Below are 15,000 nucleotides of genomic sequence, written 5' to 3'. Positions count from 1 at the left end.
GCAGCCTACGAAACAGAGAATTCGTACTTTGATTTACATGGATATTAAGACCACACAGACCCCATGGTCCAGATTGGTTGGTCTCTCCTTAAACTTAAATGAGTTGAAGGCCAGTAACAGGTTCCTTCAATCTCAATTCTCTCACTTTGTGGACTCCTTCCAAACGTTTTCGGCCGTCAGGAGACACAATTTCTTGTGTTGTCCTCTTGCAGCCGATCTTTTGATTCTACCAAGGAGGACCTAGAGCGTCCTCCGACGCCGCTCTAGAAGCCCATCACCATACCCGTTCGAAATGAGAGCCCGTCTCCTACCATGTCCTTCGGACATGGCCTACGATTGGCACCCTCTCTCGCCCTACTTCTTCGCACGCGCGATATGACCCTATCATGGCAGACCGCTTGAACGTCACATCTTCAAGTTCCTCGGGGCGCTGGTCAACTTTTAGGAGCAGGCCTAGCCAGTCTGCCTCCGATAGTACCTTGCAACGCCCCGCTTCAAAGGCGAAGGGAGTGTCGGAGTCCTCTATCTCTTACGTTCCTCTTACTCTCACCCCCAGGAGGTGGGTAGCAGCATGTCAAAGGATCGCTTCAGGACGGTAGCTTCGGATCTAGTCCCGACTTAGAGGCGAAGCGGCCCAGGGGCGCGTCGGATGGAGAGACTACACAGAATAATTCCCACATCCCGTAGGTTCTCGTCCACCAAGCAGGCATCTTTTTCACCAGATGCCACCATAGAGGAGTTGTCTGCTATAACAGAGCTTCCCCTGTCCTTCCTTGTTTCAAACCCACTCAAGGTACGGCGAAAGATGTTCGGAGACGTCAATTTCTGCCCGCATGTTGAAGATGGATTCCGGCACTAGCCTCCTCAAGTACACCCCCCACTGGTCCCCGGTTCCTCTCCTCGAGAGGTAAGATCTTTCCTTCTTGTCCCAAAAACAAGAAATCATGACCTTCCAATTCAGGCTTCGGTCGGGCGAGAGGAATCTTTCAAGAAGGATTTTCTCAGGCGACAGAAAGCGACTATGGTCACTTTTTCTGTCTTTTGTCTCTTTCTCATTGCTGCCTTGGCAAACACCCTGGCCTCAAGTCATCAACAACTGTCGCCCGCTACCCTTTCTGAGTCTCTGGCGACTACATGGAAAGGGTTTGGCCTCTCTCTTCTTTCGTCGATACGCCTGGCTCTGGCCTACGCAGTGGGGGTGCGCCGCAACTTGTGCCGTGAGGCGGTCCGCTACCGTCCCGAACCGGTGCACCGCCAGGCTCTTGCCATGACTACTATTGCCACCTTTTCCCCACTCTAAGGACCCTGTAAAAAGATGCCTGGTATCCCAAGCGTCAGCTTCTTTCCAGCAACGGTTAGCCAAACCACAACAAGACATACGAACAAACCGCCTTTCGTAGGGGAAGTTGTCAACAGCCACCCCCCCCCCCACCCACCCCCACCCCTCCCCCCCCGTTCGCGGCTCTCGCAGGAAGCAAGTTTCCACGGAACGGAGTGGACAACGCAGGTCTTCTCACAGGATAGCAGGACGCATGATCAGCGAAAGGACGAGCACCCAGGGTCGTCAGACAAGGACTGGCCTGGCCTTGAACCTCTGCTCCCGAGGCGAGTTTCCTCCTATGTTAATGAATGTTTCCGTGAGCGTTTTCCTTACAAGGGGGCGTAGAGAGAACGTTCGGAAAAGTTTTTCTCTCCCGTGTTTTCAATGCGTCAAAGAAAGACCTAAAAAAGAAAGACCTAAGCAATTTTGAATTCAAACATCAAAATTTCATCTGCTTTCTTTCTAACAAGTGAGGTTGCGACTTCGACAACATCACTGGTTGGCAGAACTTGATCCACCGCAAGACGCTTATTGCCACATTTCCATTCACCCTCGTTCCGTTATTTCCTTGCTTTCCAGGTTGGAGAGGTAACTTTCAATTTACCAGATATCCATTAAGACTCAAGATTAGCCATAATGAGGCTATCTGAGGATAATGCGAAAGACTTCCCCTAAAACTCTTTAGTGCTTCAGTTTCCCTCACCGTGTATCGCAGACAATGGGAATCCCTGCTGGACTTCTTCAATTTTGGGTTTCTCTCTCTTTCTTTAGAAGAACCCTGACCTTGAGGGCAAGGCTATCTTCTACGACATCTATAACATGACGGTGGTCCACTGCCTTGCCAAGCATGGCATTTCCCGTTCAGGAAATCTGCTGTTACTGTCGGAACAATTTTTTTGACAATGCGGCATTACGTCGCATGTCGCTGTCAACCTAACAGCTGCCAAGGGAAAACAACAAGTTGGCAGATGCTCTCTCCCGCTTCAAGAGGTCCTCAGTGGAATGGACCTTGAAATGGGAGTGCTTCGAGAAATATGCATTAGGTGGGGGACACCGCAGGCCGACCTCTTGGCCTGCAACACATCGGCCAAGCTTCCCAAGTTCCTCGTCAGAGGAGTTCGGAAAACGGGGGGCGGTCCGGATGCTTTCACTGAGCAATGGAACAGATGGGACTTTATCTGTCTGCCCCCTCCCCCATGCACAATACCATGCAATAGCATACTATTGAAAGTGGAGCATAGTCTGAAGTCCTTCAGGGGCAGGGCACCAGTTATTGATAGCGCAGTGGTGGTCAACACAACCATGGTTCGTGGAACTTAATCAATGGTGTCCTTCCCCTCTCCCTCTAGAAGCTCATGCTCTCTAGGGGAATCGCTCTGGCAGGCATTTTTCCACGCTGGCACTTCACGCATAAATGTTCTCAGTGACTGTCTTGCACGCTTCCTACCGAATTCCATTGGAAGGGTTTCCGATCCTTTGTGAGGGAAAGATATACAGAAAGAATCACCGAGGCCACAGTCTTGTTTTTTTTTTCTTTTCTTTCCCACATGAAGGGAGGGACGTCATCTACAATTGCAACTTACCTGGTCGCCGCTCAAGCATGGCCGGAGACTTGTCTTAAAGCTCCGCTCAGTTCAGCTCCTTAAGCGTTGCCCTTTCATCATAATCCTTCACCTAGAAGAGACAGCACCTTATGGTCCCTAGAAAAGGTTATAACGTCCATCTCTTCCTCCAAGTACTAGGACTAAACTTCAGTAATGGACCTTTTAAAGCGCACCCTGTCCCTCGTAGCACTAGCCTCCGGTTTCAGGTCCTCGCAGCTAAGGGCGCTCACACGTTTCACCGGGTACACTACATTCACGGCATTTGGTTCTGCAGTTTCCTTCGCGCCTCGATCACCGTCCGCAAGCCAGTGGTCATACCAGCCTGGTACCTCCAACGGGAGGCTCATTCACTCTACCCTGTGTCGGTCTTGAGGATATACTTGGCATCCTCTACGGCTCGCGATCCGTGCCACTCACCCCGTCCTCATGATATCCGAGGTGCCGATGCATCCCTGATCTTCATTTGGACACATTCTCTGTACCAATTCAAGGAGAGCGGCCAATAGAGCACGGCTTTCTGTTTTGTGACCCGCTCTCTCTCCGCGGACGACGTCCCTTGCGTTACACAGGGACCTCCTCCGTCGATGGAGATACATCAGAAGGACGTTTTGACATTACGCCAGCCGGAGAAGTAGGTGGAGGTGGCAAGGTGCTCTCCAACCTATTTCCTTTGTATTTAGATTTTCCTTTTCTTTTCTTGGGCCATAAATGGAAAGTTGTGCTGGAGGTATGCTTTCTTATCGGCCGTGGTACTTTTGCTATTGTGATTACATTTTTGGCTGAAATGAATTGGCCCAGTGCTCCTTTAGATTTTTATTGTGCTGTTTTTTCCCTCTCTCGGGTAACGGAGAGGATTCTTCAAGACTGTACGCTGTGTTAAGTTCGGGTGACTCGGGTCGTCTCTATGCTTATCGACCAGGGACGCAAAAATAGACTAAGGTTTGTGGCACTTCGATGGAGTCGCCTTCTCCCCTGTTCCAAATGCGAGTTAGCTATCGTGAACAAGTCATGTAGGATTCTCAAAATGACGGTTTTGATCTCTGAAAAACCTATTTTTTGGAACCCTGAATGACTAGTGCACATTCCTTACCCCCCCCCCCCCCTCCTTCCTCACAGAAGGTTCCTCCAGCCTCCGTCGAGGCGCATTGAAAGAATGGGGTATGAGGCTTGCGGCACCTCTCTCTACCTGTGTCTGTGTGGCGCTGCCAAAACCCTGGTCGATTGCTTCACTCGACTGTTTCACACGTTAGTATTTTTTTCTAGTGCAACCTGGACTCTCTGTAGTCTAGAAGTTGGGATATTTGCCTTTTTTATCTAAGCTATATTGCGAGAGCGAGTATCCCTCTCACATGATAGCTATGATGCACTAGTCATTCTGGATTCCCAAAAATAGTTTTTCAGAGATCAAAACCGTCAATTTATGTAATTTTCCTGTGGGCAGGACAGAGAGAAACAGGTGTGAACGTACTCGTATCTCCCAATGAACACTGACACATATATAGAGGACTTCTCTCTCTCTCTCTCTCTCTCTCTCTCTCTCTCTCTCTCTCTCTCTCTCTCTCTCTCTCTCTCTCTCTCTCTCTCTCTCTCTCTCTCTCTCTCTCTCTCTCTCTCTCTCTCTCTCTCTCTCTCTCTCTCTCTCACACACACACACACACACACACACACACACACACACACACACACACACACACACACACGCACACACACGCACACACATACACACACACACCGCTCTGGTAGCTTACTGGGAAAGCTCTGCGCTGCCAGGATTCCCGGCCTGGCAGAAGGGAGTTGGAGGTCCCGCTCAGGTGGGGATTTTTCCACTAACAAGAAGCGGTTACTCTTAGTCCTTGAGCCAAGGAAATGGGGTTTGTGGTGTGTGAAGGTCCCAGCAGTACCCAGAGATCAACCAATGAGCCCCGCTCTAGTCGAAAGGTGCTCTCTGGCGATGACGAGTCCAGTTTGTGATCAGGCCGTTATGAATTACCAGCACACACACACACACACACACACACACACACACACACACACACACACACACACACACACACACACACACACACACACCTGTCCTGACCTTCACGGGGTCAAGACGTGTCACATGGCGCTCCCCATAGCAGCCACAGGGTCAGCATGTCGACCCTTTTCCTTTTCCTTCCCCACACCCCCGCCCCTTCCCATTTATTCGAGAAACTCAGTACTCCAAAGAACTTTTGTGAAATGTTGTGACATATAGACATACAGTGAGTGCAGTGTGTTAGTGGTGCTGGAAGTGTAGTGAGAGCTGTGTCGCCAACGCCTCGTCATCCACCACGTCCCTGTCGACACCCTAAAGCTCCAAACGATACCATCTCGGTCACCCAGCAGCAGGGGCAGGTCCATGGAGGTAGAAATGGTGGAGTCGACATGGGCCAGTAATCCCATTCATTGAGTTGAAGACGCCGAATTGTCATTTTTAGGGCCGCAAGATGAGGGATACGCGGGTAAGAGCTCACGCCCACTACCTTAGTTGGTACCTCCAGACCCCGTCTCATTCATTATGATGTTGGTGATTTTTATTACCGTACATTTATTGATGCGGTAAACCTGACACCTGACAGGTGTCCGCCACCTTGCGGCCCTAAAAATGACAGTTAATGACAGTTCGGGGTCTTCACTGGTCAGGGGCTGATGTCGAGTTCACCCATTATTCCTCCATGGGCAGGTCAGTTTAGGTGGCAGGCAGTGTGGCAGCCTCGTCACTCAGGTTTGGAGCAAGATGTACAGCAACTTCATCAACGCTGTGCTCTTGTTCCCATGGCTACATCAACCAGCCGGGCAGCAAACCACCACCTGTGTAATCGCCGCCCCAGGGGCTTAGCACCTCCTTACTAAGCCTGGGTACTTGAGTGACCTCCCATAAACTGCCCACCTGCACCACTACCGTCAGCTGTCACCTAAACTCAGCGTCTGACCTGAGGATTTACACGTGACCTGACCTCACCGTCATTTAAAGAGACCGCACCTTCTCCCCTTCTCGGCACCACAGCACTGCACTGATCCCACCCCCCTCCTCCCCAACCCAAAGCTCTATTGTCCCAACCTTCCCACACATATCAGACCCCCGATCCCCATCCCCTTTCTTTATGGACTTGTTTCATTAGCTAAGTTAAAATGTATTTATAAAATGTAAATTTTCAGCCTAACGGCTGCCGTAAAAAAATAAACCGTTTATTATTATTATTATTATTATTATTATTATTATTATTATTATTATTATTATTATTAATAGTAGTAGTAGTAGTAATAGTAGTAGTAATAGTAGTAGTAGTAGTAGTAGTAGTAGTAGTAGTAGTAGTAGTAGTAGTAGTAGTAGTAGTAAACACACACACACACACACACACACACACACACACACACACACACACACACACACATGCATGTATGTGTGGGTAAGTGAATGACAGAGAGAGAGAGAGAGAGAGAGAGACTACTAATACTATACAACTTACCGCAGATTGCACAAGCCTTTCCTGGTGGAAAAACGGCTTCCTTGTGCTGGTGATAGTGGAGAGTTGAAGGGAATCAGACAACAACCACCACACCTCCACCGTCACCACCACAACTACGACACCCAACACTCCTCCACACTTATTCCACCTCCTTTTCTTCTTTTCAACTCCATTCTCTCTCCAGAATCGGCTTCCCATTCTCTCTCTCTCTCTCTCTCTCTCTCTCTCTCTCTCTCTCTCTCTCTCTCTCTCTCTCTCTCTCTCTCTCTCTCTCTCTCTCTCTCTCTCTGCGTCTGAGTGAGAACTGGATACTTTCTGAGGCAGGTGTGTGTTTATATATAATGTGTGTGTGTGTGTGTGTGTGTGTGTGTGTGTGTGTGTGTGTGTCTATATATATATATATATATATATATATATATATATATATATATATATATATATATATATATATATATATATATATATTTTTTTTTTTTTTTTTTTTTTTTTACGTCTTGGACTATTGCGCCGGCAGGCTTCCTCCCGGTGGATCCTGATGGTCGGTCCAAGGCTTCTTCCAGTGGGTCCTGATGGTCAGCCCAGCCCCGTTCTGGCGAGGCAGTGTTTATTGTGGCGCCATCTTGCATTAGCTCATGCTGCCTCAGGAGCTAGTCTTTAATCCTAGAATCTAGAGTCCGGGTTAATAGGTGTTCTTCTGGACAGCATTTGGGTAGTTTTAAGCCACTCGGCGGGGGCTGAAATATCCCAGCTTGGTGGCACCGGGCAGGGATTTTATTCGCGTCTTCCTGAACGCAGGGCCGTCTCGCTATCCGTTCAGCCACCGCCTCCACCGATATATATATATATATATATATATATATATATATATATATATATATATATATATATATATATATATATATATATATATGTATATATATATGTATATATATATATATATATATATATATATATATATATATATATATATATATATATATATATATATATATGTGAGAGAGAGAGAGAGAGAGAGAGAGAGAGAGAGAGAGAGAGAGATTCAGCAAAGTTAACAAACATAACACCTGCACACACACGTGTGTGTGTGTGTGTGTGTGTGTGTGTGTGTGTGTGTAATTCACCACGGCCTGATCACGAGTTGGACTTGCTTTCGCCAGTAGGTACCCTCCCGACACAAGCAAGTGCATGTTCATTTACACGTCGATCTCTGGGTACTGGCAGGACCTCACACACCACACATCCCATCCCCCTTGCTCAAGGGGGGACAGTAACCATTCCCAGTGAACGAAAAAAATCCGGTCTGAGCGGGGCTCGTACCGCCACCTGTTTGGCCGCGAAGCCTTGCAGCGCGGCACTCTAACCAGTTGGACCATGGTGAGGGGTGTGTCTGTGTGCCGATATATATATATATATATATATATATATATATATATATATATATATATATATATATATATATACATATATATATATATATATATATATATATATATATTTTTTTTTACAACAAAGGAGGCAGCTCAAGGGCACACAAAAAAACAATAATAAAAAAAGCCCGCTAATCACTGCTCCCATAAAAGAATCAGAAGAGGTGGCCAAAAGCAAGGTCGGATTCGGAAGGAGAGGTGTCCTGATACCCTCCTCTTGAAAGAGTTCAAGTCGTAGGCAGGAGGAAATACAGATGAAGGAAGATTGTTCCAGAGTTTACCAGCGTGAGGGATGAAAGAGTGAAGATGCTGGTTAACTCTTGCATAAGGGGTTTGGACAGTATAGGGATGAGCATGAGTAGAAAGTCGTGTGCAGCGGGGCCGCGGAAGGGGGGGAGGCATGCAGTTAGCAAGTTCAGAAGAGCAGTCAGCGTGGAAATATCGATAGAAGATAGAAAGAGAGGCAGCATCGCGGCGGAATTTAAGAGGTAGAAGACTATCAGTAGGAGTAGGAGAGCTGATGAGACGGAGAGCCTTAGACTTGACTCTGTCCAGAAGAGCTGTGAGAAGCATACTCCATACGAGGGCGGACAAGGCCCCTGTATATGGATAGCAACTGCGCGGGGGAGAAGAACTGGCGGAGACGATACAGAACGCCCAACCTCGAGGAAGCTGATTTAGCGAGAGAGGAGATATGAAGTTTCCAGTTGAGATTTTGAGTTAAGGATAGACCGAGGATGTTTAGTGTTGAAGAAGGTGACAGCTGAGTGTTGTCGAAGAATAGGGGATAGGTGTTTGGAAGATTGTGTCGAGTTGATAGGTGGAGAAATTGAGTTTTTGAGGCATTGAAGGACACAAGGTTCCTTCTGCCCCAATCGGAAATGATAGCAAGGTCTGAGGTTAAGCGTTCTGCAGCCTCCAGTCTGGAGTCGTGTACTTCCTCTTGTGATGGTCTTCTATTGAAAGAAGTTGAATAATGCAGAGTGGAGTCGTCGGCGTACGAGTGGACAGGACAATTTGTTATGGAAAGAAGATCATTGATGAATAACAGGAAGAGAGTGGGTGATAGGACAGAGCCCTGTGGAACGCCACTGTTGATAGGTTTAGGGGAAGAGCAGTGACCGTCTACCACCGCAGAGATAAAACGGCAGGAAAGGAAACTGGAGATAAAGGAACAGAGAGAGGGATAGAATCCGAACGAGGGCAGTTTATAAAGCAAAGACTGGTGCCAGACTCTATCGAAGGCTTTCGATATGTCTAGCGCAACAGAGAAAGTTTCACCGAAACTGCCAAGAGAGGATGACCAAGAGTCAGTTAAGAGAGCAAGAAGATCGCCAGTAGAACGCCCCTTGCGGAATCCATACTGGCAATCAGATAGAAGATTATAAGTGGAAAGGTGCTTTTGAATCTTCCGGTTAAGGATTGATTCAAAAGCTTTAGATAGACATGAAAGTAAAGCTATTGGGCGGTAGTTTGAGGGATTGGAGCGGTCACCCTTCTTAGGCACAGGCTGTACAAAGGCATACTTCCAGCAGGAAGGAAAGATAAATGTTGATAGGCAGAGACGAAAGAGTTTGACCAGGCAGGGTGTCAGCACAGAAGCACAGTTTTTAAGGACAATAGGAGGCACTCCATCAGGTCCAGAAGCCTTCTGAGAGTTGAGGCCAGAGAGGGCATAGAAAACATCATTTTGAAGAATCTTAATAACAGGCATAAAGGAGTCAGAGAGGGGATACGTAGGAGAAATATGCCCAGAATCGTCCAGAGTGGAGTTCTTACAGAAAGTTTGAGCGAAGAGTTCAGCCTTAGAGACAGATGAGATGCTACCGTCAGGGTTAAGGAGAGGAGGGAACGAGGAAGAAGTGAAATTGGAGGAGATATTTTTGGCTAGATGCCAGAAGTCACGGGAAGAATTAGAAGAAGCAAGGCGTTGACATTTTCTGTTTATAAAAGAAGTTTTGGTAAGTCGGAGAATAGACTTGGCACGATTCCGGGCTGAAATGTATAGATCAAAGTTAGTGGGAGTTCGTATACTCTGGAACCTTTTGTGAGCTGCCTCTCTATCTTTAATAGCACGAGAACAAGCATGATTAAACCAAGGCTTTTTAGCATGAGGAGTAGAGATAGTACGTGGAATGTATGTCTCCATTCCAGAGACAATCACCTCTGTGATGCGCAGAGCACACACAGAGGGGTCTCTCTCCTGGAAGCAGTAATCATTCCACGGGAAATCGGAAAAAGTACATCCTCAGGTCGTCCCACCGAGCTGAAGCAAAAAGCGATAGGACAGGATACAGAAATAAGGTTATGATTGGAGGAGCCCAACGGAGAGAACAGTTTGACAGAATAAGCAGAAGGATTAGCGGTAAGGAAGAGGTCTAGAATGTTGGGCCTGTCTCCAAGACGGTCGGGAATACGAGTAGGGTGCTGAACCAACTGCTCTAGGTCGTTGAGGAGAGCAAAGTTGAAGGCTTGTTCATCAGGCTGGTCAGTGGGAGAGGATGAAAGCCAAAGCTGGTGGTGAACATTGAAATCTCCCAAAATGGAGATTTCAGCGAAGGGAGAGTGGGTCAAGATGCGCTACACTTTAGAGTTCAAATAGTCAAAGAGTTTTACATAGTTAGTAGAGTTAGGTGAGAGATAAACAGCACAGATGTATTTAGTAATAGAATGACAATGAAGTCTTAGCCAGATGGTGGAAAATTCAGAAGAGTCAAGGTCATGGGCACGAGAGCAAGTGATGTCGTTGCGCACGTAGGCGCAACACCCAGCTTTGGATTGAAATTTAGGATAGAGATAGTAGGAGGGAACAGAGTAGAGGTTGCTGTCAGTAGCTTCAGAAACCTGTGTTTCGGTGAGGAAGAGAAGGTGAGGTTTAGAGGAGGAGAGGTGGTGTTCCACAGAGTGAAAATTAGAACGGAGAACGCGAATGTTGCAGAAATTGATAAGGAGGAGGTTCGAGGAGTTATCAGGACACCTCTCAAGTCGGCAGCCAGAAGGGGAGTCCTCAATGGGGGAATTTATGGTCCCCCCCCCCCCCCCCAGACGGGGACTCCGAGGCAGTTATTTTTTTCGCCATGTTGAATTTCGAATTTTTGGAAAAGGTGTGTGTGTTTTGTGAATGTAGTGTGGTGTAGAAAGAAGAGGAACTGTCTTTAGAGAGCATGCTGAACTACTCTCTGGTGTTGATGAGACAAAAGTGAAACGGTCAGTGAGGACATGGGAAGGGTCTTTGAAGGGCTTATTACGTCTTGGCCTATTGCGCCGGTAGGCTTCTTCCCGGTGGATCCTAATGGTCGGCCCAGTCCGTTCTGGCGCAGGCGAGTGTTTATATTGGCGCCTTCTTGCATATATATATATATATATATATATATATATATATATATATATATATATATATATATATATATATATATATATATATATATATATTTATTTATTTATTTATTTATTTATTTTTACGTTGCGGCCTATTGCGCCGGTAGGCTTCTTCCCGGTGGGGCCTGATGATCGGCCCATGTCTTCTTCGCGGTGGGGCCAGATGGTCGGCCCAGCCCGTTATGGCGCAGGCGAGTGTTTATAGTGGCGCCATATTGTATTTATATATATATATATATATATATATATATATATATATATATATACATATATATATATATATATATATATATATATATATATATATATATATATATATATATATATTTTGGGGGTGGCCGGGGTGGTGGAGAGGCTGCGCCCGCCCGCAAAACCTGGCCCGTGGTTAACCTTCGGAGGATTCTGCGTGTGGGCTCCTGGAACGTCCGGAGCCTCTCGGACGATGATCGACTGCCCAACCTATCAAATGAGCTCAGAAGGCTGAGGGTGGACATAGTGGCCTGGTAGTGGCGAGACCAGTAAGGCGGGAGGGGATACATCCACTGGTCCGCCATGAGCAATGGCTTCATCTCAAGGGGGTAGCTATGGACATCTCCAACCAACTGCTGCCACTTCTTGTTGAGGTTGTTCCGACTGATGAACGTACAATGCGAGTGAGGCTGAAGCACACACTGGGCTTCATGTCTCTTGTTGCAGAGTACGCTCCTACCGAGATGCGTGAAACTGAAGAGAAGATGTTCTACGCCAAACTCGACTCCGTGTTAGACCAGTGCCCTCCCCTGGACACACTCTTTGTCCTGGGCGACTTCAATGCTACTACTGAGAGCTATGTGTTGACTATGAGCCCCATGGTTCTGGTACCAGGAACATCAACAGCTGTCTCCTCCTATGCGTGATATGCACCTATACTGGTGCTCTAAGCATTATTATCAAGATCAAGACCAAGATCCTGAATTTTGTAAGATCCAGAAGTTTGATAATTGTGGGTTCCTGGTACCAGAGACCAAAGCTACACCGCTGGACTTGGTATAGCAATGCCGGAGGGGTAGGTAAGGAGATTGACCACATCCTCGCAGGTACTCGTTGGAGGATCCTTCAAAACTGCAGGGTTTACCGGAGTGCTGAGTTCTTTGCAACTGACCACAGGCTTGTTGTTGCAACACTCAAGCTTCATGTCAGGTCAAGAAGAATCTCGAGATGCAACATTACTGTGTTCCATTTCGACATGGCATGTGCTCAGGAGTATGCAGTGAGTCTCAAATCGGTTCGATGTGCTCAGCACCCTGGAGGATCCTGCAGAACTGTGGGATACCTTCAAACGTGAGACTCTGCAAGCTACCAAGGAGTGCATTGGAGAGCGCCCGAGATCTAGGAGTGGCTTTGCCTCGGTGGAGACGCTGGAGAATATTAAGGAGAGTCGCGCTGCCAAACTTGCTGGGAATCAGGACCAAAACAGGTCTCTGTCGCGTAGGACTAGAGCTCTCCTGAGGAGAGGCAAGGAGACGTATGTCAGGGGTCTCGCAGAGGAAGTCGAAGGCCATTTAAATGCAAATGACCTCCGACCTGCTTACCGAGCCCTGAAGAAGCTCCGCTCCAAGTCTCCCTCTCAGGTGAGCGCGATCCGAACAGCTGATGGATTCCTCGTATCGGACATGGATGGGCAGAGGGCTCGTTGGGATGAGTACTTTGAGCAGCTGTACATGGCGGACCCTCCAGTTACTGGGTTGCAGGTGGCGGATGCTGATCCACTCATCTACGAAAGCCCACCCTCTCTGGCTGAGGTCAGAGAGGCTGTGGGAAAGTTGAGGAGTGGAAAGGCACCTGGCACCTGTAATATCAGTGCAGAGTTGCTCAAAGCTGGAGGTGAGGCCATGATCCACGGGTTGCATGCGGTCTTGACTGCCTTATGGCAGTCTGGCACCATTCCTCCTAACTGGAAGAGGGGGTTAGTCGTACCTATTTGGAAAGGGAAAAGGGACCGACAGGATTGCAACAACTACCGTAGTATTACACTGCTCAGTGTGCCAGGCAAGGTTCTTGCCCACCTATTGCTGATGGGAATTCGCAGCCACCTGCTGAAGATGCAGAGACCTGAACAGTCTGGGTTCACATCTGGTAAGTCATTAACTGACTGTATCCTAGCGCTTCGCGTACCGGTGGACCGCCGACGTGAGTTTCGACAGGGGATGCTTGCGGTCTATGTCGATCTCAAGAAGGCGTATGACTCAGTGTATCGCGAGGCACTCTGGGATATTCTGCGACTCCGTAGGATTCCTACGAGGACTACTGGTTTGCTGACTGGCCTGTATTCTGGGACAGAGTGCTGTGAAGTGTCGGGGAGACTTGTCCAACTTCTTTCCCGTGAATGCGGGAGTGAGGCCGGGCTGGGTCCTTGCCCCATCGCTTTTCAACACTTGTATGGACTGGGTACTGGGTAGAGTTGTGGACCAGAGTCATTGCGGAGCATCCATTGACAATACCAGGGTCACTGACCTTGTTTTTGCCGTTGATGCAGTAATCCTGGCGGAGTCGCTGGAGATTTTGGTGATGGCTCTCGAGGCACTGCACGAGGAGACCTGAAGCCCCTGGGTGCTTCAGGTGTCTGGAGGCTTGCTAGATGAAACAGTACAGTCTGTTGATGCCTGTGGCGAGGACGTTGAGATCTCAGAAAGTTTTACGTATCTTGGTAGCGTAGTTCATAACAAGGTGAGTCTCGTCAGGAAGTCTTACGGCGGATTGGCCTGGCCCACGGTGTTATGGACTCGCTTAACACGAGTATATGGCGTTGTCGATACATGTGCAGAAGGACAAAGATCAGGATCTTCAAGACCCTTATGCTCCCTATCATACTCTATGGTTGTGAGACATGGACATTACATGGGGACTTGGAAAGGCGGATTAATGCCTTAGGTAATAAATGTCTACGCAGAATCATAGGATATCGCTGGAATGACTTTGTGTTAAACCGGCGACTACTCCGTGAGACTGATTCAATATATATTAACTGCATAGTCCGCCAACGCCAACCCCGGCTATACGGGCACGTGTCACGTTACCCTGAGGCTGATCCTGGTCTTCGGGTTGTCTCTGTAAGAGACAATCCTGAGTGGAGGAGGCCAAAGGGACGCCCACGTAATTCGTGGCTTGAGCAAGTAGATAGATCCTACCAAGGGGTACTCAGAATGGGAAGGGGGCCTGCATGGAGAGTCGCCCGGCGGGACCATCGGGCTCGGTGTCGTAGGGTGTGTGAGGCGACGCACCCCCAGGCGTACGCCCCCACTGATGATTGATATGTGCCACAACGGTTGATTAAAAGCGTTTCCAACCGTCACAAGTGTGAGCGGGGTCACCTTCACCTTCATGCCCACAGTGCGGGGAGGGGGCGTCATGTATAGGTCGGAGAAGTGGCCTCTGGCGCGGTGACGTTTTAGCATCAAATTTAGCTCATCGGTGGCGTAGTCGATATGCTACCCTGACTTCTACTCAGAAGGAATGGGTTCGATCCCCGGCACTCAGATGTGATCATTACGGGATTTTTTCACTCTGTTATTACAGTTTTTCTGATGAAGTTAGACTAATGGATGGGCCTGTAATTACCCGGTATTGTTTTATCTCCTTTCTTAAAAAATCGGTCTTACGTTAGCCTTTTTCCAATCCGAAGGGATGATGCCTTGTGGCAAGAACGTATTGAATACGGTTGTTGTGAGAGAGGAGAGTATTTCGCTCTTTGTAAGCAATATAGAATATACTTTGTTAGGTCCGAGACTTTTATATGT

This window comes from Eriocheir sinensis, chromosome 19 (genome assembly GCF_024679095.1).
Source record: "Eriocheir sinensis breed Jianghai 21 chromosome 19, ASM2467909v1, whole genome shotgun sequence".
Taxonomy (NCBI): domain Eukaryota; kingdom Metazoa; phylum Arthropoda; class Malacostraca; order Decapoda; family Varunidae; genus Eriocheir; species Eriocheir sinensis.
The sequence above is the reverse complement of the archived record's forward strand: the minus strand, read 5'-3'. Positions refer to the sequence as shown.